We start from the raw sequence: 27331 nt of genomic DNA on the forward strand, positions 1-27331 counted from the left end.
AAGAAGTCCCTCAGTGGTGCAAATGATTAACTGGCTCAGTTGCAAACTGAAAGGCTGGAGCTTTGAGTTCACCAAGAAGTACCTAGGAAGAATAGCCTGGTGATCAACTTCTGAAAAAGCAGCCATTGGAAACCCTATGTGTGCTGTTCTACTCTTACATACGTTGGATCACCAGGAGTTGGACTTGACTTGAAAGAAACAGTTGTTGTTTTTTTTTTTTTAATCAAGATTCTTTACTTGATGGCGATAAGTTTGTCTCTATCCATCCTTTTTTTTTTTTTTTTTTTGGTGACTTTAAGGCCCCACCAGGGTAGGGGGATCACCCAGATGATGGCACAGTTTCTTTGGCCAAGGTTTGTTGGTTGCAGTAAAAATGTGCTTCAGGAAGGCCTTTGGGATCCTAGGGAGTTCTTGCATCCTGTGTTTTCATCTCTGCTTCTCTCCAGGAAAATGAGGTCTTACCTCAGTCCGTCACATATGTAGACATCCTCAAAGGCTCTTGGATCCCAATTTTAAATTCCTGGGGCATTAGCCCTGGTGGCACAGTGTTTGAGAGCGACACTGCTAACCAAAAGGTCTGCCGTTTGAGTCCTCCAGCTGCTCCTTGGAAACCCTATGGGGCAGTTCTACTCTGTCTTATAGGGTTGCTATGAGCTGGTAGGGACTCAGTGGCAATGGGTTTGGTTTTCATTTGGGGGATTAGCCTAGCTTTGGTCAGGTGTCCACGCTGCTGTCCAGCCCCTGTAATGGGGGGCTGAGGATGCATAGGACATAGAGTGTGATCCTTGATGACCAGCTGAAGGGCTAGCAATGTGTCCTGGGAGGGCCCTCTGAAGGGTCTGTAACCAAAGTTAGCAGGATCATCAGGGGATGGAAACCTCAAACTTAGAGGAATGTCCCAATCAAAGTAACCACGGTAGATGCAACATTTCAATCAGGACGCAGCACAGATGACCTTATCTATGAGATTTTTTTCAGTATTATTTGGTTTCTTTTTACTTCTTCTAGTCATGCTAAGTGACTTTGAGTTTGCCTTTACCTTACTGACATACAACAAAATCCCCTGATTTGAAATACACAGTTGAATGAGTTTTGGTAATTTTATACAGTTGTGTGACCACTACTCCTATCCTATAGAACATTACTGTCACTCCAAAATGTCTCCTCCTGCCACTCGCAGTGGGTCCCCTGTCCCAAAGCCTGGCCAGTGTTCTGCCTTCTGTCCTGCTATTTTGCCTTGTCTAGATTTTCATATGAATGGAATTATTCGGTATGGGTCTTTGGTGCCTTTTGTCTTCGTAAAATGCTTTCATGATTCATGCACGCTGTTGCATGCATCTGTAGTTCACTCAGTTTTACTGCTGAGTGATACTGCATAGTAGGGATGTACCGCAAAGTGGTTGTACGTTCAACAGTTGATGGGCACTTGGACCCTTTCCAGGTTTGGGCTATTATAAACAAATAAGGCTGCTAGGGACTTTTTACCTGCAAGTGTTTGAGAAGGCACGTGTTTTCACTTCTCTTGCGTAGATACCTAGATGTGGCATTGTTGGGTGGTAAGCAATGTTTAATTTAGTAACATACAGCCATACTGTTTTTCAAAGTGGCTCTACTATTTTTCATTCCCATCATCAAAATATAAGAGTTCCAATTGTTTTACATCCTCACCAACACTTGGCGTTTTGAGTTGTTTTACCTTCACTGTTCTAGGTGGCATGCAGTGGTGTCTATGAGATCTTAGCTGCAAATCGTTCCCTCCTCTATTTGAATAAAAACATTCTCACATCTTCTGATGTTACTTTTAAATTCTATGTTAACACTATCAATAGGGCTCATGAGTGAAGCAGTTAAATGCCTGGCACGCAGCAGTGACAACTCAACAAGCATCCTGCCTGCCCACTATGTTTTTTGTTGTCGTCATGGTTAGTGGTTGCACTATACCAGAAGCAGAAACAACAACCAAAGAGTGTTTCAGAATCATGAAGCACTGCCCTGTGTACTCCAAGGCATGTTTGCACTGTGAAATTCAGTACCAGCCACTTCACGTGTGTTTAGATAACCGTTGCTTTTCAGCCTCTTGTCTACCTGCCTTCATCTTCACCCCAACATCTTCAACCAATGTTTTCTTTACTCAGAGCATGACCGTCACTTAGAATATTTCATTTTCCCTTCTCTTTTTGGTTCAAATGGAGCCCCCAATCCTGACTATACACTCCTAAGTGAATCATAGCAGTCCCTGAAATTTGATTTCCATTCAAAGAACAGCCTGTGACTTAGGCAGAGCAATTGTGTGAATCCTAATTCCATTTCATCATAGTTATTTGAACCTGCCCTATGTTACATCTGGTACTTGAACACATTTAGCGGCTCCCCCTGTGCTACATCCCAAAAGACTAACCCCACATGCTAACCTGCTCTTTCTGCTGTCTTTTAAAAATGCACAACATTCAAGATTAGAAGGTAGATTAGTGGTTGCCAGAGGCTGGTGGGGGAAAATAGGGAGCGGCCGCAAATTGGCATGGGTTTTTTGGGGGGGAGGATGGTGAAATACTCTAAAAGTAGATAGTGACGATGGTTGCATAACCCCATGAATGTACTAAAAAACACTACTTTATACACTTTAAAAGGGTGAATTTCATGGTATGTGAATTATATCTCAATAAAATTGTTATTAAAAAAATACAGTAGTCCTGTATACGGACAACCACTAATTCTTCTAAAGCATCAATCCCTTGATTAACCACTTGATTTGTATGCCTAGGCCCTGGGCTACGTTTTGATAAAAGCAGGGCAGTCTTCCAGTTCTTCATCCTTGGATGGTGCTGGAAAGGGTCTTCAGAAACATATACAAATCACTGACAACAGCTATTTAAAAAATGTTAGTAAAAAGAATGGTTGTCCAGGAGCCCTTGTTTCCAGTTACTATTTTATGGATATAAATAAATAAATAATATCCTGTATTTAATATCTTCTGTTCAGAAATTTCCAAAGGCCATGGCATATGAAATAAGAAGTAAACTTTAAAAATGTGTTAGGTCTCTCACAAAACTTTCTGGTGCTACTGGCTATATAGTCTGCTTTTATTCATCAATCCCCGACAACTCTTCACCTAAATCCTATTAGTATATGATTGAATATTAAATGTTTTTGGGGAGAGTTAATTCATCAAGGCATAACAGCTGTTCCTGGAAAATCTAGGTATACATGGCTGGCCTGCAAACCACCATCAGTGGCCCATAACGGGGTTTTACTGGACTTTGAAGCCTCCTATGTCTCGTTCTGTATACCTCTGCACTTGGGAGAGAAAGCAGACCACTGAGATGAAGGGAAAATGAGAAAATGGATTTTTCCCAAGCATGCCTGAGTTGTTGCCTTTTGGAGTCTTTGCACTCTTCTAGTTCATAACTGAGTACCTGCAAAGGAAAGAGACAGTGTATACTGGACAATTCACTCTGTAGTAAGTCATCCACATGGAGAATCCAGCAGTCTTGACCTGTTTTAAGTTTACTGTTGTTGACCTTCAGACCTCGCTTCCTTCCTTCTAGATCAGAATTGTCCAGTAGAAGCATAATGTGAACCACATAACTAATTTTAAATTTTCTAGTAGCTGTTTGTAAAAGGAGTAAAAAGAAACACGTGAAAAAGACCACAGTATATCCAAAATATTATCATTTCAATGTGTAATTAATACAAAAATGATTACTGAGTTACTTCACTTTTTTTCTTTTTTATTCTTTTGGACTAAGTCTCCAACATACAGTATATAACATTCACATCACATTTCAAGTTGGGCACCAATTTTTCAATCCTCAAGTTATACGTAGCCTTCGTAAAAAGATCAAGTTGTTTTTAGTGGGAAAATATTTTACACTGCTTCAGTTTTAAAATCTAAATTGGTTAAAATTAGAATTAGAAGCTCAGATCCTCAGTCACACTGGCCACATTCCACTGCCCAGTAGCCCAAGCGCCTCTAGCTATAGTTGGACAGTGCAGGGCTGGATTATCAGTGACTGAGAGGGATTGACAAAGGGCAGGACAGAAAATAATCACCTTGGTAATGTCATCAATTTCTTCACACTTTACAGATTAGAAAGACTATTCACAGCCGCTCTCCCCTTGACATAAATAATGGTGATGTGAAGGTAGGACTTGTAACTAAGAAGGATTTGAACTTGACTTGCTTCTTCCCAGGCTCCACAATTAATTTAAACCCCAGGAAGGTCAATGAATCACCTACTTTGTGCATATCCTAGTGCCTCTTTGGAGAAACTTTTCACTTGTACAAAGACAGCAACACTCTGTAGAGCTGTGTGGACTATCACTGGAATGACAGCAGGCAGGCCATAGCTACTAGGTGGGGGGGTCACAGGAGGAGACATTGACACCTTGAGACCTCCAGTACTCCCCACTGCCTGGGGACAGCTGTCCTCTGGATTACTCTTCCTCCTGTCCTGAACAGAGCCAACTCAGCCGTGTTTTCCCCCTTCCTGTAATGCCACCGTCTCTGGACTCTGCCCCAGCTCTGCCGTGCAGTGGGACTCTTTCCTCTGTGCCTGAAACTTACTGTAGACTTGCCCTGGTGAGACCGGTAGAGTTGTTGGTCTTGATTTAGTGATTCCTTCCCTAGTGAGACTGGGAGATTCTCATGAGCTGGGGCTGGGTCCCTCGATGCTGACTGCCCAGAAGCTAACCCAAGCTCAGAGTCCAGAAGCACTTCAACACCCAGGCTTATGGAGTGAATGGTGACATGATGTAATCATATTAGTGATTGCAGAAATTCCAGAGACCAAGGTGAGTATGGGGGATACGATGAAAACTACCTTCCCTTTTTTTTTACTTGAGCTGAGTTTTAAAGGTAACAAGAAGTAGAAAGTACCTTATAAACACATCTTTCTTCTCTCAGAAAACATCTGCAAGGTTGACACTGTGAGTTCCACAGCTGCTTTTTTGTTGTTATAAAACCCACAGTGGAAACGAAAAGGCTTGGGCAAGGGGGAGCCAAAACCAATCATTGTAAATTGGCTGAGAAAAGCCATTCGGTTCCACTCCATCTGAGCTTCACAGAAAACTTCGTTCAAACCTCCCAAGGCCCCAGGCTCCCACCCTTTTCTGGGTCTGGAGGCCTGCAGGCCAAGGAGCCTCCATCCTGGGAAAACATCTTGGATGTGTTTCACTGGAAGTTGGAAAGAATCCAGGGCTTGGGAGATGGGCAGCATTAGGGACTTGACCGTGGGTGTTTCTCTCTCTTCTCGACTCAGAAGACACTGTTTCATCACACGTATACACTGGTACTCGCATGTGCACATATGGACACACATCAGCATGTGCACACACATACATACCACATGTACACACACACACATGCATATGTACACACACATATACACACGCACACAGGAGAAGCTAAGGGAAATAGAATACTTTAACAAAGTAAAAAGAAAATTTCGTATTTTTTGAACAAGAAAAAAAGACTAAAGTTAAACACATCAGTTAGCAGTCATAAGGAACACTGGTGGTGCAATGGTTAAGCTCTGGGCTGCTAATCCAAAGGCTGGCCATTCTAACCTGCCCTGAGGCTCTGTAGGAGAAAGACCTGGCCAATCTGCTTCTGTAAAGATTGAAAACCCTGAGCAAATCCACTGCCACTGAGTCAGTTCTGACTCAAAGCAACCCTATTGCCTAGAGAACTGTTTGAGGCAGTTCTACTCTGTCATGCAGGGTCACTGTGAGCCAAAAGTCAACTTGATGGCACCCAACGACAACAGCATTAGTAATCACAATGAGTCTGAGTCTGCTTTCATGGCATTGGACATGACAGCAGGGCAGGTCCTTCTCTCTGGACAAAGAGGAGATTTCCCCACAAGAATTGACTTTGTGAAGCTAATGAGGTCAGTTGAGTCCAGGACCCGTGCATGAAGCACCTAGAGTAAGTGAGACGCCCACACGGACCTAGGAGTTTACAGCGCTGAATGCATTTAGTCTCTGTCCCCACGGTTGCATTCCCACCCAACCCTCGGTTGCACAAGGCTAACTTGAGCTTCTCAGCAAAGTATGATGGGAGGTCTGGGAGGGAAGAGGCTTTGGGGGATGACAGACGACAGGTCTGGAATCTAAAAAGGTTTAGTGGAGTGGGTGGTATTGGGCTGGACTTTGCAAGTGGAGGTTGGGACTAGAGTTTTGTAATAGCAAAGGCTTTGAGGCCAGAATGGCTGGGATGTATTTAGGTAAGAGCACAAATTTTGTTCTTTTGTTTTCTGAGCTTATTTGAGATGCACAACCTAAAGGCTAGCACAATCCAATTTTGGGGGGGAGTTATTAGAGTAGTTAATATTATCCCATAGGCCAATTACCCTTTGGGAGGCTGGTCAACCCGAATAACAGTCTCCCCAGATGGGCTGAATTTTGAAAGTAGCTGGTTGATTATATTAGTTGGAAGAAATGACACCCTACCTATATATATATATATATATATATATATATATATATATATATATATATATATATATATATATATATATATATATATATATATATATATATTTTCAGAATCTCGAAAATTCCTGATAACTTCTGCTTTTGAAAGGGGAAATGGAGTATGCCAGGGACAATCTGGATTTCATCATTGAAAAGAAAGTAAAAAGCTAAAAAGTCACTGGATACTAGTAGTATCACCCATGTTTAGTTTGATCCCACAAAGTGCATTATTTACCTATTTAAAGAAAAAGGCATTTGCCACTGAAAAAAATCAGAAAATATGTAGATGGTGAGGCTTGGGAACAATCAGGGTTGACAACGCACCACAGGACTTACCGTGGAACTAACTAATGAGCATTTTCAAGGAGTCCACATCTCAATCAGGAGGCACAGTGGTGAGAGGCGCACTCTGGGGTTGATCTTGTTTGATATAGAATGCTCATGGCCTGGAATCAGGAAGGATGTGGGATTTCCAATGGATTCAACAGCAGCCTCTCCCTCCCAACCCTTAAATTAGTTCCCTCGTCTGGACCAAGTCTCCAGGCTGAGGAAACACTGACTTTCAGCTGCAGGGCATGTTCCTCTGACAAGACCGTGTGTCTCTGAACTCTTCCTTCGGATGCTGCTCAGTCCAGTTTGAAGACAATGGTCCAAGGCTGGTGATGACATCAATGTTGGTGATCATCACCGCTCCTAGACTGGTGGAGAGAAAAGTCTATCCAAGAGGGGAAACGTTTGTTTCTCAAAACGTGATGGTGTCAAATCATTCGCCCTCCTCCTCTCAGGGGAACTAGGCCCCCCTCCTGAGAAGTTTGGCAACCCCAATTCCGCATCTCAGGAGGCAAAGTGTCAGCCCACACCTTTCCTGATCAGTAGCCCTCAGTGCCCACAGTCTTCCAAGGGTTTTAGTACCAGAAGTTGAGAGGACCTCTCGAGTGACTGAAATCGTTGTGCTACTGAGTTGGCATGGAGGCGTTTGGAATAATTCAACAGTGATAGGAAGACCTCTGGGCTTTACTTTAAAAGTAAATGGAAGGATTGAAATAGATCTACCCCACACAGAAAGTTTTTGTTGTTTGTTTTGTTTTTCAGCTACTGATTTTCTTGGGAAATTCGTTTTGTCCTAAAAAAATTAAACACGGATAGACATGCATATATGCACACATACACACATACACACATGTAAACATACATATACACGCATGCACACAGACACATACACACATCCCAGCAACTTCACCACTTCTTTCTCCCTGATAAGTCAGCAGAAAGAGGTTTGCCCTGAATCCTGCTCTAATTAGAGGCTGGGGCTTGAAGGTCACCGATGCATATGCCAAGGTATCTCGGTGTGGGACATAACGTTTTATTTTATTCTCTATTTTCAGCTCCAAACCAGCCTCATGCACTCTCCAGTCAAGCACCAGTCATGGTCTCCCAAGGAAACCAGGGTGGCTGGGTGCAGGGGGCCTGGAGAACCAGGGAGGTGGGAAGAGAAGGAAGAGGGTGAATGGTGAAAACAGAAACGCAAAGGTGCAGGTATTTTTTAAACTCTTTGCTGGACCTTTGGTTAACGTTTTTTGTTTCTCATCTCTGTCTCTGCTTTCAGTCCCGTTATAATCTTTCTTCATCCTCACTTACTTTTTTAAAGCCATTTTCTGTTCTAGCTTTTCTCTTTCCCACTTGAAATAAAAGTTTTGTTTCCCTCTCCTTTGCCCCTATTCCTCTGCCCTGTTTCTTGCCACAGGATGGCTTTAACCCTTTTTCCTCTCTCCCTCCTCTCTGGCCCTTCCCGCTGTTTTCTTTTTTTAAATTTTAAAAGTTATTGAGAAGCTCCCAGCGGCCAATCTCCCGCTGGGCTGTGACAATGGGCTAGGCCCCAGCAGGCTTCAATGGAAGGGCCAGCTGTATGGCCTGTCTTCTCTCCCTGCAAAGGGAAGGACGAGGTAGGGGACCCTGCAGGCTTGCAGATGACAAAGCAGCCCTTCCTGCCCTTTTGCTCCGTGTTTCCGAGGGTGGCGGGTAGGCTGTGCCCTGAGCGTGGGCAACCTCAGAGCCCTCAGTGGCCGCCTTTTGTGGGAAAAGTTTTCCCGAAATTATTTCACTGAATGGTTCCCAGAAGCTAGATCACCTCTCTCCAAGTGCTCTGCCCAGGACCTGAGCAGCTGCCTTCCGCTCCCTTCTCCATTTCTCCATGAATACACAACCTCCTCCAGGCTCCATTTTCAGTGGAGGAGGGTTTGACCTTCACTGTTCTTCATGAGGTTAGTAACAAAATGATTCTTCCCAGCCAAAACGATTAGAGATAACAATTGCAGACTGATTGGTAAAAGGATTTGTTATTTTTAAATTTCATCATCTCCTTGAGAAGACACAAATAGTAACATAAAGAACTGGATTGAAATGGATTTAAAAGAAAAAACAACAACAACAAAAAAAAAATCAAAAAACAGTAAGAGCAAACCCTTAAAATAGATGAGTTTTTCAAATTCACCCTGCCTTTTTTTAGGAGTTCACGGAAGGGTGTGGTGTCACCGTTCAGATTTGCAATGCGTGTGTGTGAGAATTTGCCAGGCACAATGGAGTGACCTGTGTCCTAGCTGTGTGCTCACAGACACAGAATCCTGCGATGTAAACCAGGGGGCAGGAAACACCGCTCCCCCAAGTGAAATTCAATTCAGTGACAAACGCAAGAACAGGGAACAGCCAAGTAAGACAGAAAGAGGCTGTTTTGCTAAGTTCCATGTCTACCCCAACTGAACAAACACTCTGCTCCTCTGTTCTGTGTCCCCCGAAGTCCTGAAAGGTAAGGAGCGAGAGGCAGCCCCAAAACAAAAATACAAAGTCAACCTCGTAAAAAACCAGAGGGGGAAGGAGAAAAAACAACTTTAAACAAGTTGTTTTCGCGGCTGCTCTTTGTGGTAAGGGACTCTTCCCCGGCTTGCTGTCAGCCCAGTGCCATATGCTGCAGGAAACCAGGGACCCTGAAAGAAGGAGAGGCTCCTGAATTATTGATCAATGATTAGCAAATGCAATCGAAATTGTAGACTTGATGTTGTGCAGCGATCCATAATTTATGAGTGGACAAAATAGGAGGTAGCGGACATAGCAGTAGGTGATTCCAGCCCCCGTATTGATTACTTAAAACAACAGGAGGTAAGTGCAGTGTGACAGATGGAACAAAAACTGACAGCTCCCTGGCTGTCCATCACCACAGCCCTGAGCTGGGGGAATATGCCGACTGCAGAAGCAAGTACATTTCTATTGTGTCTCTTTGATCATTATGCTGTTCTACTAGACGAAAGGACATATTTGTTTATAATTTATGGAGTCTCTTACTATGAAACATTGATGGTGGCCTATTAGATACTCTAGCATCTAAATATCCAGACAGCCTGTACCTGCAACAGCTGGCGGAGCGGTGTCGTGAAATTGTTCTGTGTGGTTCTCAAGCAGAGGGACAGCATCCTGTGGCCCTGAGGACTATTCAGGGGGTGGAAGGGGAGCACACAGAGGCACCCTGAGCTAATGGTCCTGTCTCCTTGGCCCAGCCACATGCACCTTTACCAAACTCAAGCGCTGTGTTGGCAAACCCCCAAGGGCAAGCTCATCGGAAACCCTGGCTCTGGACTCGGGACACAGGACAGGAAGGTGACCTGATTTTAACCCAATGGTTACTTCCCGTCAGAGTGAGAATCAGTTGTAGGGGAAATATTTTCTTCTGGGGAAATTAAAAGAAAGAAAGAAAATTCAGATGAGTGGATTCTCTTCATTTCCCACATGTATGAAAATTGTATTTTGAAAAATGCATGTTTTTAACTATAGATACTAATAAGAGGCACTTTGGTCAGTTGGAATAGAGCCTGTCAACAGGGGTGATTTTGTCCCCTAGAGGACACGTGGCTATGTCTGTCGACCATTTTTTTTTTTTTTTTTTGGTATCACAAGTGGGGAGGGTGATACCGGTGGGGAGAAGCCAGGAGATTCTGTTAAATGTTCTATAATGCAAGGACAGCCTTCCAGGACAAAGAATTTTCTGGTCCCAAACGCCAACAGTGCATAGGTTGAGAGACCTTGATTTGGAGGGTGGGAGCAGTAGATAGAAAAGGAAATGAAGCACACTTTGTTTTTTAAGGAAACCCAGATGTCTCAGCTGGAGGTGGTTCTTCTCCCAACACCTGTAACTCCTGCACAGGAGCCAGCTCTGCCCTCTGGAGACCTCCACATACAGCTGTTAATCCAGGGTGTCTCCTAGGCTCTCAGTCACAGCCTTCTCACCTTTAAAAAAGGAGAACAACTGTGTCTGTCTCATAGTGTGGTGTGGAGTTAGCTCAGACAGGGCCCTGGGCTGGCACACAGGAAGCATTTAATGCATGTTAATTTATTGTTAAATTTATGGGACTGTTACTTCGCTAAATAGCACAAACCTGTAATCCTTCACTTTAAGAATTATGCAGTACAAGATCTCAGCTCTGTTTATTTTTATCTATCTCTCTAAATAAGGAGCCCTGGTGGTGCAGTGGTTAAAGCAATTGACTGCTAACTGAAAGGTCGGCAGTTTGAAACCTCCAGTGGCTCCATGGGAGAAAGATGTGGCAGTCTGCTTCCGTAGAAATTAACAGCCTTGGAAACCCTATGGGGTGGCTATGAGTCGGAATCAACTCAATGGCAGTGGGTTTTATCTATCTAAATATCTTGTAAATATTTAAATATCTGTTTTTCTAAATGTCTGTGTGCCTATCTGCCCATCTATCTAAATGTCTATCTCTCTACCTACCTACCTATCTATCTAAATATCTATCGTCCATCTAAATATCTATCATCCATCTACCTATTTGAAGAGATGAGTCAAAACAGCTCAGACAGCTTTCCTCATTCAAAGCCAAAAAAAGAAAAAGTGGTGGGAATTAAGAATAAGAAAGATGCTTTTAAATAACTGTGTTGTTAAAATCTACGAAACCCTATAAAAAATTATATCATTGTATTATAAATGACACTAGGGATGCCTCTGCAGACTGCTTTTTTGATGGTCACTGCTAATATCTTATGAATAGGAGAACATTCTTAGTTTAGGGGAAACAAATATAAGGAGATTTTTGAAATCAGTTTGAAACTCCTGCCCTCTATTGTTTTAAAAATGTAAAACAAAGCAAAATGGAATTTGTTCACAAAAGCTTTCATGGTTTTTAGTCATCTCGTTTGGAAGTATAATTTCTAAATAAGTGGGGCTGTGGGGTGGCGGTTTACACAGAGCTGTAGACAGTTCAGTTTTCCTGGTTATGTTGAGGTTAAGATCTGAGAAATCACCCAACGGCCCACACAGACAATGGCTATTATTATTAATTATTAGTAGTAATCGTGTGTGAGTTGTTGGCTGTACTAAAAAACGGAATAAGCCACACATATATTGAAACACCATGCACAGAATTTCAGGGACTCACCAATCTTCCCAAGCTCAAATCTAGACCCCGTGGGTTAGAGGACTTGCTGTACCCTAATAGTCTGGGGTCGGGATATGGCAATAGGTTGTGCCTCCTTGACGAAGTTTTACTCAGCTGCGTGAGATGTGATATTTAGGACACACCTCTGTTACTGGACTTGCAAAAAGGAGAAGTGTTTACCAATTCAAAGAGACTTTTTCAAGTCACGCAATAATTCAAGTTAACATACCATGAATTGGTGATTAAAAATTCAGAATTAAGAAGTGGATAACATGCTTGGTAAAGTAGAAGGTCAGCAAAAAAGAAGAAGACCCTCAACCAGATGGAGTGACACAGTGGTTGCAACAATGGGCTCAAACATAGTAACAATTCTGAGGATTCAGCAGGATTGGGCAGTGGTGCTTTCCATTGTACATGGAGTCGCTATGGGTTGGAACCTCTGCCGCCTAACAGCAACAACATTGCTGTCTTCTAAGTCCAGAACAGTTTGGTGACCACCTACCGATTGTAGCTCACTAAAGCACGTGTCATCCTTACAACATCTAATTTTACCAGGAGTGTTTGGCCATCTTGTGAGGACATGGTGGCAAATTTGTTGACACAGCTCCCATGAAATGGTGGAGACTCTGGATGCCCTCTCTGTGAATCTGGGTAGGTTTTTGACTGCTTCCAACAACAGAGTAGGGCAGACATGATGTGATGTGGCTTCTGAGCTGGGATTGTGAAAGCTCTCCCAGCTTCCACCTTGTTCACTGGGAACACAGGCCTTTGCAGTCCTGAGCTGCCTCATGAGAAATCCAACTAGCCTGAGGCCACCATACCTCAGGCCCAGCTGACCCCAGGCCTCTAGGCATCCCCATCAAGCCACCAGATGTGTGAATAAAGTCTTCTTGAACCCTCCAGACCAGCGATCCACCACCCGAATACCACTGAATGGCCTCTGTCGATGCCAGAAGGAAGAGTAGACTTACCCAGCTAAGCCCAGCCCAATTCCTTACCCATACGATCTTGGGATATAATGAAATGGGTGTTGTTTTCAGCCCCAAGCCTTGGGTTAGGGTGGTTTGCAATACAGCAATAATGGAAATACCAAGCTAAATCAAGATGGCAAATGGAAAGTTTCTGTGGTCAAAAACAGGTACAAGTGATTTATCTCAGGGGTGGCACATTATTTCAGTGGCTTTCAGATTTCAGATTACAACCCACAATTAGAAATACACGGCACATTGTAACCTAGTACACACACAAACACACACACTCATAACACAAACAGGTGCCACCCAATCATACTTAGTTTTACTACCTGAAATAAAATCCAATGTTTCTATTCTCTTCTGTTTTATTTCATTATTAAAATGCTGTTTTTTTAAAAAAAAAAAAAGTTGCCTCAAGTCGATTATGACTCATGGTGACCACATGTGTTAACTGTTCCATTGGTTGTTCCTGGCTGTAATCTTTAGAGAAGCAAACCACCAGGTCTTTCTTCCGCAGGGCTGCCGGGCAAGTTGGAACCACCAAACTTTAGGTTAGTAGGTGAGAGCAAACCGTTTACATTACCCACGGACCACCAAAATCTTGGTAGTTATTGTTGTTAGTTCCCGTCTAGTCCATGCCAACTTAGGGTGCCCCCATGTGTACAGAATAAAGCTGCTCTGTAGGGTTCTCAAGGCTGTGACCTTTCAGGGTCCTGACACCCATCATTTGAAAAACACGACCTTATAGGATTTTCAACTCCACAGTTGCAACTGTTATCTACGTTATCATCTTGTTTGAAAATTAATTTCTCCCATGCAAGTTTGGCAAATTTAATTTATTTTAAATGCTAGTTTTGCCTTATTTGCTTCCACAAGTGTTGAAAATAATTGTAAGGATTCTGAAATGTTGTTGAAATCTGGCCCTGTCAGAGTTTTTGAGAACCCTTGTCTAGGCTGGCAATGAGAAAGAAGTTGGCCTCATGGAACAGCCACCTTTCAGAAATGTCTGCCTTCAGCTATGTCACCGCCTACATCTGTCAGTAATTGACTTGGAATTTTCTGACTACCATTTCTGCTTGATGACAGCAAAAAAAGAAAAAGAAAGACTCCACAGTTTTATTTTACAGGTAAATTCAGTCAAACTCCATGATTTCTAGTCAAACCCCAGTCTCCCTTCTCCTTTCTCCTCAAAGGTGCATCCGCATGCTCTCCCGTGGGAATGCTGGGGAGTCCTGATGGGGGGCCAGCCCTGGGTGGCTTCTCCCCTGCACTGGCTGATCGGGGTCTGTGGCCATCAGCTTTTCTCTTGCTCATCTTCCGGCCAAGTCCGTGGTCCTCCTGGGCTTTCCAACTGCACTGCCCATGGCTCTCCTGACTAGCACACCCTTGTCACAATAGGGAGCACCCATGGGTCTTGCCCATTCTCAGCCCTGTGTGCCCCCTCTTTGGGCATGGAAACTCCCTCGTGTTCTCCTTCCCACACACTGGACTCCCTGCAGCCCCTCTAACTGGCACCCTCAACCACCAACCACCTTTTACATGCTGGGGCCTCCCATGCTGGCCTGGTCTCCAGAGGCTCCCGCAAGGCCGTCAGGCACGGCTCTTCTTGAGGATCCCTAGTGAAAAACAGCTTCCCCGTTTCTTCCCTCCTGCCCCAGACTACACAGCAGGGCCATGTGAAGGGCGGGGAGGGGGGCCCACACCTGTCTTGACTACATGGAGCCTTCTCTAATTCTGAGGAATATTATTCTCCCCAGAGTCCAGAAGGGCTGTTTCTAATCTTATTTCCTGGCTAGACACATTTTCTTCCAAATCCGTTTTTTCTGGGTTAACTCTTGGTATTCAACTAATTTAAAAAACAACGTCAAAAACTAACTCTCCCTTAAAACAACATTTTATTTAAACAGCCGGGTTCATAGAAACCAGAAAAGCCTTCCTTTCAAGATTGCTGATTCGGCTATGCATTTAAAAACAAAATAAAATGAAAAAGTGCACATAATGCCCCTCCCCCCATACCTTTATTTAGAAACCCAATTGACTTCACCCTCCTTTTTGGATTCTGTTGTGTTCTTCCCTCCCTGGGCACACGTGTGTGTGCCTGTGTGTGTTTGAGGGGTGGGCTAGAGGGCTCTGAGAAGGGTATAGGGGTAATAACAATCAACTTAGATCTCCAGATTCCATCCAGTCAGATAAATATAGAGATTCATAAAGTACAGTTCTCTTTTTCCTCAAAATAGTTTGTTGTTGTTGTTCTAAGATGCCATCGAGTCTGATCTGACTCAGAGCCACCTTGTGTACCAAGAACAAAACAGTGCCCCATCCTGTGCCATGCTCACAATCATTGTTATGCTTGAGCCCATTGTTGCAGCCACTGTGTCAATCTATCTCGTTGAAGGTCTTCCTCTTTTTCAATGACCCTCTACCTTCCCAAGCCTGATGTCCTTCTCCAGGGACTGATGCCTTTTGACAATATGTCTAAAGTATGTAAGATGCTGTCTTGCCATCCTTGCTTCTAAGGAGCATTCTGGTTGTACTTCTTCCAAGACAAAATAATAGAAGAATTAAAAAAAAAAAAATATATATATATATGTATATATATAGTGATGATAACAGAGGCACTAAATAAAAGACAGGAAAAAACATACTACATAGACAAACAGCAACAACTCGAAACACAATCCTACCTTTTTTTTTTTTTACATTCCATGTTATCACTGGGTTGTGGGAATGGGAGAGGAAGTATTAGAAAGCATTGAAGGTTATCCACCTCCCCTGATGAAAATAAAGGAATTGTGTGAATTCTCCATCTCACGCTGGGCAAGAGAAGATGGACACATGAATATTCCTTTAGCCAACGGCACCTCTTGTTTCCCAACAGTTTCCTCTCCTGTCATTAGTAACAAATTGTCAGCAGGTTTGCTCCCTGCTTGTTCTGAGATGGACTGTGAGCGTCCTGTATCCCCAGGATGTTTCTTCTTACCTTCCATGTTTCTAGTTCCTGGGACAGAGCTGGAGGTGGAGGCACTTGGGATCCTTAGATGAATAAAAATAAACTTTTTTTTGTTTTGTTTTTGGTGAGAGGGAGGAGAGTGAGTTATGGGAGAAAACGGCCTTTGATGATGGAGAGGTGACTTTCACTTTCTCATAATTTTATTTCTCTCAAGATAGCTTGCCAAAAATTTTGCTGAGGGCTTACGTCTGAAACATGAAGTCATCCTGACTTCTGCCCGCTTATTTAGTGAGTGTTGGCTGGTGCTGGTTAACTAGGCAAACACTGCCTTTTAAAAATTAATTGATTCATGATCTTAAATATGGTGCACCACTGGTAGAAGGATTTTTTCTTTGTAATGCTATTTAATGATTCAAAGGGATCTCATTATATCAGCATGGCCACCCTGCTCTCCAGCTGTTACAGCCATACGCCACCCTTGCTCGTGGACAGCAGACCTTCGCTCAGAGGAAAACTGTGGCCAGGACTGAGAGTTCCTTTTATGGGACCTTTATCTGTGCCATGGAGCCCTGATGACAGTGGTTAAGAGCCTGGCTGCTAACCAAAAGGTCAGCAGTTCGAGTCCACCAGCTGCTCCTTGGAAACCCTATAGGGCAGTTCTACTCTGTCCTATAGAGTTGCTGTGAGTCAGAATCAACTCGATGGCAACAAGTCTGGTTTTGGTTCACCTGTGCCATAGCTAGCTGACACCTTTGGAATGAATGAATTTTTACATGCAAGTTTATAAAGGTAACACATTTTAAAAGGAAATCAATCACAATAAAATCGTGTTACATGAAGTAGCACACATGTTGTGCTGGACTCTTGTTATGATACTTTCCTGAAGTCCATGGCATGAGGTTATGTTTAAGTCAAGTTAGTTTAAACCAAGTCCTCTTTAGAAAATCAGTTACACTAAATTCCTTGCATGAGATCTTACATGAGCACATTTTACATTTTGTTTCTTCTTGTTAGCTGGCATTGACATGGCTCTGACTCATGGTGACATTATGTATAACAGAACAAATTGTTGCCTGGTCCTGCACCATCTTCATGATCCTTGGTATGTTCAAGCCCATTGTTGCAGTTATTGTGTCAACCCATCTTACAGAAAGTCTCCCTCATGTTCGCAGACCCTCTACTTTACCAAAGGTGGTGTTCTTTCCTTGCAACTGGTCTTTCCTGATGACGTGTGCAAGTGGTCAAGTCAAAGTCTTGCTATCCTCACTTCTAAGGATCATCCCGGTTGTATTTCTTCTAAGACTGATCTGTTCATTCTTTTGGCAGTCCACAGTTTCTTAGCAAATAATAATTTATCAATGTCTTTGCATCTCTCAAACTTTTGTAAAGTTCGAACACATAATACTGATGATTAATTTATTCATTAGTTAATCCATTCACTAATTCAATACTTTCTACATGCCTCCTAGGTGCTAGAAGACAGGACTTAATGGAGAATAAGATGGAAGCCCTCCTGTCTTCAGAAAGCTTGTTTCCTAGGTCAGGGTCACTCAAAGCATGGTCCTCATAGCTGGTGTGTCCTTGAATTGTTACCAGACCATGTCAAGATAAGTACAGGATGAGAAGAGTTCATGTTGAATAACTTATGTAGCAATACCAAAAAACCAAACCTGCTGCTGTCAAGTTGCTTCTGACTCCTAGCTGCCCTATAGGACAGAGTAGAACTGCCCCCATAGAGTTTCCAAGGAGCACCTGGTGCATTTGAACTGCCAACTTTTTGGCTAGCAGCCATAGCTCTTAACCACTACACCACCAGGGTTTCCTATGTAGCAATAGTATAGAATAATTTCCTCTTTGCTAAATTTAATACTTAAAGGTTAGGGCTTGCATTTTACATATCTTCTATTCCCTCCCCCCCCCCCAGTTCACTTTTATGGTAACTCAGTTTTATTTTGTTTTAGGAATATATTGGTCTTCCTTCCCACACAAGTTTGGGAAGTTCTGGTCTAGAGGAAATATGGAGGGCATAAAATTTCCTTCTGAGTTCCCCTTTCTTCTCCTTTGTAAAGAGATGATGGCTGGGATAAATGAAGGGGGCTGCACTGGAGTCCTGGTGCAACTGCTGCTGCATGACCCCGGACTTCCCAGGTGTGGTCAGCCTGTTGTTGTTCTTGTTGTTCGGTACCGTTGAGTCAGTTCCGATTCATAGCCACCCTATACGCAACAGAATGAAACACTGCCCTTTCCTGCACCATCCTCACAATCATTGTTATGATTGAGCCCATTGTTGCAGCCACTGTGTCAATACATCTCTTTGAGGGTCTCCCTCTTTCCCACTGACCCTGTACTTTACCAAGCATGATGTCCTTCTCCAGGGACTGATCCCTTCTGACAACATGTCCAAGGTATACAAGATGCAGTTTCGCCATTCTTGCTTCTAAGGAGCATTCTGGTTGTTTTTCTTCCAAGACAGATTTGTTCGTTCTTTTGGCAGTCCATGATATATTCAATATTCTTTGCCAATACCACAATTTAAAGCATCAGTTCTCCTTTGGTCTTCCTTATTCATTGTCCAGCTTTCACATGCATATGATGCGATTGAAAATACCATGGCTTGGGTCAGGCACGCCTTAGTCTTCAAGGGGATGTCTTTGCTCTTCAACACTTTGAAGAGGTCCTTTGCAGCAGATTTGCCCAATGCAATGCTTCTTTTGATTTCTTGACTGCTGCTTCCACGGCTGTTGATCGTGGATCCAAGTAAAATGAAATCCTTGACAACTTCAGATGTTGCTTATTGGTCTAGTTGTGAGGATTTTTGGTCAGGCTGGAAACAAACAAACAAAAATCAAACCCGTTGCCATCAAGTTGATTCTAACTCATAGTTACCCTGTAGGACAGAATAGAACTGCCCCCTAGGGTTTCCAAGGAGCCCCTGGTGGATTCAAACTGCCAAACTTTTGGTTAGCAGCTGTAGCTCTTAACCACTTTGCCACTAGGCCGGGTTAAGTCTTTCAGGTATGAGGTCGTGGGGAAGAGCAGTATTTGCTGTTTTTACAGCCATGGTGTCTGAGCCCTGTATAACAAGGGTCCTGTGAGATTCTGGCTTCAAAGAGCCTGTGCCACACACCAGAGAAATAGGGACTCTCTGAGCCCCAAGGGCTCATACTCTGGAAGAGGAAAAACAAGGACCCTCATAGAGCACTTCTTCTCTGCCAGGTCTCCATCTGAACAGGTCACCAGTCCTAACGCATGTGATGGTACCAGCAGCCTGTGGGAGGCATGTTGGTCCATTCCTGGCTCAGTGCTCCTAAATTTTGCCTTGGATGAGTCATTCACCTGCTTCAGCCTGGGTGTCTCATCTGTAGAATGAGTTATGATCAATAAAACAGCAATTCTCTGGTTATCACCAGGATTAAACAGGTTCTATTCTTAAAACAGATCCCTGTACAGTATGAATGCTGTGTATGTCTGTTTTTATTATTTTTGCCACTTTAAAGACACATAAGCCAAGGCTCAGAGAACTGATGGGATTTGTCTGATATCACATTCTAGAAGGGGCAGAGCCTGGGTTAAGCCTGGCTCAGGTGTATGCTTTTCCTGGCCAAGCTCCATGGGTGAGTCCTTTGGTATTTGATATGTTGTGTGGCCTTTGCAAATGCTCTCTTTGTGCCTAAGAAGAAGGTGTGTTCTCTGATATTGGGAGTTCAAGGTTCTATAGAGTTCTCAGCATTTGATTACCTTTTAATTATGATGCTCAGATTTTCTATGTCACTACTACCTGTTTTTTTTTTTTTTTTACTACCTGTTTGCCTGCTTGATCCAACAATAATTGAGAGATGTTAAAATCTCCCATCTTAATGGGCTACATCTTAGTTTCCCTTGTTCTAACAATTTTTGCTCAGGATATTTTGAGGCTATTTTTTTAAAGGCATGCAGTTACACAAGCGTTAATAACAGCTTCTGCTCAGGACTCTGCAAAGAGTGAGTCTCCTGCTGAAAGTACTGAAAGAGGAAGTGAAGAGCTTCCCTTAGCAAGAGAAAGTGAGGTCAGAGACCTGGGACCCAAGGGGAGAACGGAAATTTACAAGTTCTGTGTGGGCTGGATGAGAAAGGAAGAAACCTTAGACAAGAGCTGGTACATGGGGAGCTGCCACTGCCAATTCTAAACATTGTTAGAAGGCATCAGTATCTCAGAAAGGTGGATTATTTCTGACTCCCCCCCCCCCCCGCCCCGCCACCACCAAATATGGAAAATTAAATGCCATAGTTAGTCTCTTGCTGGGATACAATTCATAATCAAGTTTAAGTTCACAGGTCACAGATGCCAGGCTACTGGTCTTGACACCATGGAGCCTCTGTCTTGTCATTTAGCAGACCCAAGTTTTGGATTCTGGAAGTTTCCAGGAATGGCTGTTCTTCACTTGTGGGCCATAAAATCTGTGATACGATGCCACTGTGTGTCTCAATGGCTCTTGAGAGAGTGAGGGGCCCGAGGAATAGGGTTTTGTCTGAAACAATGTGAGGCCTACCAGTTGCCACTGAGTCAATTTCAACTCATAGTGACCTCATGTGTGTCAGAGTAGAACTGTGTTCTGTAGTGTTTACAATGGCTGATTTTTCAGAAGTAGATTGCCAGGCCTTTCATCCCTGGCACCTCTGGGTGGACTTGAACCTCCAGCCCTTCACTTAGCAGCAAGCCCATTAACCATCTGCACTACCCAGGAACTCCTTGAAGCCCCCAGAAGCTGTATTCATTCCAGACAGAGAGCCTAGGATGTACCTGCAGAAAGATCCCTCTTTACCCTGCGATTCAGATTCTTCTCTAGCTGAGACAGAGAGAAGAAGAAGCAAAATTTGGACAGAATAAATTTAGTATTTAATGTATAGACCTTGATCCTTTCCAGGGGATTGTTGTAATGGATTGAATAGTGTCCCCCAAAAATATGTGTCAACTTGGTTAAGCCATGCCTTTTTGTGATTTTCTTATGTGTTATAAATCATAATCTCTGCCTGTGGTTAAAAGGATTACTCAGTTCACCTCCCTGATCCAAAAGGGAGTTTTCCTGGGATGTGGCCTGCACCACCATTTATCTCTCAGGAGATAAAAGGAAAGGGAAACAAGCAGAGAGTGGGGGACTTCATACCATCAAGAAAGTAGCACCAGGAGCAGAGTGCATCCTTTGGGCCTGGGGTTCCTACACCTGAGAAGCTCCAAGTCCAGGAAAAGATTTAGGACAAGGACCTTCCTCCAGAGCCAACAGAGAGAGAAAGCCGTCCCCTGGAGCCGACACCCTGAATTTGGACTTGTAACCTACCAGACTGTGAGAAAATAAATTTCTCTTTGTTAAAACCATCCACTTGTGGTATTTCTGTTATGGCAGCACTAGATAACTAAGATAATTGTATAACTTATATTTGACATCTTGCTATTAGAGGACCTGTATACATCATTGGATCTCTTTATAGATCCTGGGAGAGGCCATGTTGGGCAACAAAATATAGAGAATTTGAGATGAAAAATGGGAGTGATTCCTGCCTTACACATCGTAGTTAAAGAGTTAATGTGATTGAAGTTCTGTTCTGACTAATTCAGTGATTTCACAGGTAAAATCACTGCCTGCCAGTCGGCCCATGAGAAGCCACAAAGGGGCAGAAGTTGGTATTGGGGAGTGGCTTTATGGGATGGCAGTGAGATGACCTGTGATTGGTTGCACCTTTGAAGGGAGGCAGGCTCATAAAAGACAAGGGTCAAGTACTCCTCTGTGCTGGGCTCTATCTGGCAGAACACTGTCCTCATACCATGACCCTGCCCTTGGCACCATGGTCAGAAAAGTCCAGGGGTAACCGCAGAGGTGGGACTGTGAAGTTCAGTGACCAACACTTGGAGTCTAGTTGCCCTACCTACCTAAAGTCTCTGTGGAGAAGGAGAAGCAGAAGGAAACAACTTGAACCCCCACCTGTGCCCACTGGACTTTTCTACCTGGGGATGCAGCAGCCAGGGCCTGTTTTAAAGACTCAGCTGCAGATCTCCAGCCAGTGGGCTGACCTTCAGGATACATTGTTCCTGAAGACCTTTGGGAGACATGGGATGGGGGATGGGGTAGAAAGCAAGACAGGCATGGATCCACATTGCTTGAGGTCAAGCAGTCAACACTGAGATGAGCCTTATTTGCAAATGGAAAGAAGGTGGAAAACTGTAATTAACACATATGTTATCAGTGATGGCCATGATTTCCTTCTGCTCTTTTATAAAGACCAATCACCACAAATTATGTGTCTTTAAAAACGTAGCCAATTATGATGGAATATAATGTAGTGTACGTTTTCGCTCTTCTCTCGCTGTTTCCACACACACGCACGCACGCACCACACACACCACGCATGCACACACTGCCTTAAAGACTCTTCCCATTTCTCCTGGTTGGCTATGTGTATTGACTCTCAGGCCAGCTCTAAACAGCATACTTTGAACAAAACTATCAACATCACACAGTAATTTTCTATAAAGCGTCTTGGCTCATCTCCGGGGCCAAGCTCATATATTTTTTCTCATTTTTCAACAAATAAAATGAGATTAATTTCTGCATTTTCAATATATGGTATTATCATTTCAATATAAAATTCATTCATTCATGCATGCAGTAGGAAACTATTACAGGCTTACTGAGCACAAGGCTCTGTACCAGTTATTGGAGAGGGATATGGAGGAGCTGGCAGAAAAGAATACATAGGATGCTTTTGTCCTTAAGTAGCTTTTTTTCCCTTCCTCTCTTCCTCTGTTCTTTCCTTCCTGTATCTGACAATCATTTCCTGGACATACTAAATATTATTGGAGATAACAGGATGAATACGTAATTGCTGTCTTTTAGGAACTTAAATTCTAGTTCAGCATTTTTCAAACTGTATTCTGTGATATATCAGTGCTCCTGCATAGTAGGTGTTTTGTGAAAAATTGGCTTTGTGGAATGTTTCACTGTGCATAGGGTATGTTCTCAATGCCCATGAACGTATTAAAGGTTCTCATCTGTAGTAAATAAACTTATTTAATTTTAACGTAAGTGTTGGAGCCCAGGTGGCCAGGTGGCCAAGAGCTCAGGCTGCTAATCAAAAGGTCAGCAATTTAAATCCACCGGTCACTCCTTGGAATCCTATGGGGCAGTCCTGCTCTGTCCTATCGGGTCGCTGTGGGTCAGGATCAACTCAACAACACACAACAACACAACAACAAGTGTTTCCAAGCCTTATTGTCTAATTAACCTTTGAAACAAGAGTAGAAAGAATCCTGTAGGAAACACATCCGAGGAACATACTGGACTCCATTGCCACCCACAGGAAACTGGACGGTGTGGGGCACAGAGGGGTGGTTCGGTGGGGCCAGAGATGGACCAGGGTAGGTGGAGATAAGCACCCTTCCCTACCTGAGTTTCTTGGAAGAAGCAATTCTGCCTGCTGAGTTTCCCTTCCCTGCAAACTGTAAATTTTCACTAGACAAGAATCAAATTCCTGTTAGACATGAAGTCTACTAGGTGTGGTGGTTTTTCCTCTGGAATGAGCTTTTCCAAAAATGATCCCCTTACATGTCCTGTCCTTCAGGGAAGAGCAGTGATCTTGTAGATAAGGTAACTGAACTGAACTCATTGACCCTGAGTCAATTCCAACTCATAGCAACCCTATAGGACAGAGTAGAAACTGCCCTGTAGGGTTTCCAAGGAGCTCCTGGTGGATTCAAACTGCTGACCTTTTGGTTAGCAGCCATAGCACTTAGCCACTACATCACCAGGGTTAGTGCCAGTCAAGTCTCTAGTCCTGAAGGAGACATAGTCAAAGTTTTTACTTTGTCTTTACAAACTAGCCAAGGCCTTTATTTCATGTATGCGTTGAAGGAGAAGGATGGAAATATTCCTCATGCCAGAAGGGACTCAGCACTCTGCTTCTCTGTATCCATGAAACTAGGCTGCTAGAATTTATCTAGTCATTTCTCCTTGCTTTCTTTGCATCCTTTGTATGTTGAATAGTTTTTCAAATCTTTATGGACTTTTTCAATTCTTCTTAAGAAGCTTATATAATCCTTTCTCTAGGGAATGCTGAATCTCTTGTTGATTTGTCAGCACCTGTCATATACTACCTTTTACCTCCTAAACAAAGCACCAGAGCACACACTGACCAGCCACTGGGGTGGGACCTATCCTAGTCACTGCCGACTGGGTAGTCAAAAGACCTCCAAAATGTCTGGAATAAAAACAAACTGGTCAATGATTATGATGCCATCTGATGTGTGTTACACCCTGGACTACCAAGGGCCTTGGTGACTTAACCAAGTCCTGCTGATTAAGGGAGTCTTTAAGATGTGACCTAAAGAAGGTCAAATTTAAGGAGCCTGAGGGAGTGACATAATAAAGGCTGGAGGGAGTGACATAATGGCCTATTTGGGCCCTTGAAGTGAAGTTGGGAGGTTAATGAAAGCTAATTATTAACTGAAGGGACAAAGGGAAAGGTGACGTGGCACTCAGTGGACCGTTTTGTTTCCCAGATAGTACATGAAGAGGTGGTATGTAAAGACAGAGTACAGAAACCACACGGGTATTTCCACTAAACTATCCTGGTCTTGAATTCAACGTAATGGGTAGTAAAGTGAGATTAACTAGTAAAGGAGTTGCATTAGTCGAGTCAGTGACAAAAAGACTCAGCCTGTGCCTCCATTTCCCTGGAATGCATATGGCAGGCCATGAAATGTTGGCTGGCTGGCAGGGTCACCAGCAAGAGAAGGGGTCTTTTACCTGGGGTCCTCATCTTCACCTGGCACCTGCTTCAGTGCCTGGAGGCTTGAAGAAGTGTGGCCCGTATATCTACTGCTCCAGGGCTATTTTTAATGAGTTCTTCCCTTTTGCTGCTGGTCATTCAGTCTTACCTCTCTCTCTTACATTACTTTGTAAAGTGCAACTTTGGATACACTGAATCTGAGAACTTCAGGCCCCTCAATGGGCTTCTGTATGTACATGTAAACAGAATGTCTGCCATGCAGATAGGCTAGTGTCATCTGAATCACTGTATAGGCAACCTCAGGGGAAGTAGATGGACAGCTCCTTTTGGTCACCCGTTCAATGGAATCGTGCCATTTTGACACAATGAGCTAGTCTTTGTAATTTCTAAATGTTGTTCCAAGCTCTGCACGGGAATCTGAGAAGTTATTATTGGTTGATTAATGAATGATAGTATTTGTGTCTTCTACTTGCAAAGTTCCACATGCTATTACTTGACCTGGTTTGAACACAAGACTTTTTTGACTGTATACCCAATTTTGAGTGAGCATTGTGTTTATGAGAAAATAAGCCCTTGGTGCTGTCCTCAAGAATGAAGTCACTCTTACACCAGGTTGTTTCTTCACTGGAAGTGTCAGAGTTATTTCCCGAAGAAACACTCATCAAGTGTCTCTTGGGTAATTAATTTTTCTTTTTCAAAACTATAGCCATATTTTGATTTTTAGAATTGTTGTTGTTAGGTGCCATCGAGTCAATTTTGACACATAGAGTCCCTATGTACAACAGAATGAAACACTGCCCGGTCCTGCACCATCCTCACAATCATTACTGTATTTGAGCACATTGTTGCAGCCACTGTGCCAATCCATCTCGTTGAGGGTGTTCCTATTTTTTGCTGACCCTTCACTTCATCAAGCTTGATGTCCTTTTCCAGGTACTGGTCCCTTCTGATAACATGGCTAAATGACATGAGACAAAGTCTCATGGTTCTTGCTTCTAAGGAGAATTCTGGGTGTATTTCTTCCAAGACAGATTTGTTCTTTCTTCTGGCATTCATAGTATATCCAATATTCTTTGCCAACACCACAATTCAAAGGTGTCAATGCTTCTTTGGTCTTCCTTATTCATTGCCAGCTTTTGCATGCATAAGAGGTGATTGAAAACACCATGGCTTGGGTCAGGTGCACCTTAGTCCTCAAGGTGACTTATTTGCTTCCATTGGCATTGTTTGTGGATCCAAGCAAAATGAAATCCTTGACAACCTCGATCTTTTCTCTGTTTACCATGATGTGGCTTATTGGTCCAGTTGCAAAGATTATTGTTTTCTTTATGTTGGGGTATAATTCATACTGAAATCTGTAGTCTTTGATTTCATCTGTAAGTGCCTTAAGTCCTCTTCACTCTTCAGCAAGCAAGGTTGTGTTATCTGCATATCACAGATTGCTAATGACTCTTCCTCCAATCCCGATGCCCCATTTGTCTTCATATAGTCGAGCTTCTTGGATTATATGCTTAGCATAGAGATTGGACAAGTATGGTAAAAGGATACAACCCTGATGCACACATTTCCTGACTTTAAACCGTGCAGTATCCCATTGTTCTGTTTGAATGACTGCCTCTTGGCCTACGTACAGGTTCCACATGAGCAAAATTATGTGTTCTGGAATTTCCATTCTTCACAATGTTAACCAAAATTTGTTGTGTTCCACACAGTAGAATGTCTTTGCATAGTCAATAAAACAAGGTAAATATCTTTCTGGTATTCTCTGCTTTCAGCCAATATAGGTAAGTTTGAGTAAAATTAGTCTTCTTTGTTATTGATTCCTTTATGAATGTATAGGCAATGTACAGCCAATGATATTTTTAAACAGTTGCTATTACCAGTTAATAACAACCATATTAACTGTTCTTCCTTGTGGTGGCATGGATACTGTCCTATCACTGATAGTGTTGTACTTCAAGATAGATCTTGAAATATTCTTTTTGACGTTGAATGTGATGCCATTCCTGTTCAATATGACATTCCCAGCATAGTAGACCATATGATTGTCTGAATCAAAATGGCACATACCAGCGAATTATATAGCTCACTAATGCCTTTTTTTTTTTTTTTAATGCCTAGGATATCGGTCTTCAAGCATCCTATCTCATTTTTGACAAGTTTCGATTTTCTTTCCCCCACATGTCTGTCAGTATGTCATACTGTGGGGGCTTGTGTGTTGTTCCGAGGCTGGAAGCTATACCACCTGTATTCAAATACAAGTATTCAGCTACATCTGTGGAAAAAGACAATAGAAAAGCTCAATATTATCAGTCAGAGCAAGGCCAGGGGTTGACTACAGAATAGACCATCAATAGATCATATACAAATTCAAGTTGAAACTCAAGAAAAACAAGGCCACGAGAACTAAAGTTCGACCTTGCATATATCCCACCAGAATTTAGAGACCATCTCAAGAATAGATTTGATGCATTGAACACTAATGACCCAAGATCAGACAAGCTGTGGAATGACATCAAGGACATAATGCATGAAGAAAGCAAGAGATCATTAAAAAGACAGGAAAGAAAGAAAAGACCAAATGAATGTCAGAAGAGACTCCGAAACTTGCTCTTGAACATAGAGCAGCTAAAGCAAATGGAAGAAATGATGAAGTAAAAGACCTGAACAGAAGATTTCAAAGGGAGGTCCCGGAAGACAAGATAAAGTTTTATAATAACATGTGCAAAGACTTG

This window comes from Elephas maximus, chromosome 2 (genome assembly GCF_024166365.1).
Source record: "Elephas maximus indicus isolate mEleMax1 chromosome 2, mEleMax1 primary haplotype, whole genome shotgun sequence".
Lineage (NCBI taxonomy): Eukaryota > Metazoa > Chordata > Mammalia > Proboscidea > Elephantidae > Elephas > Elephas maximus.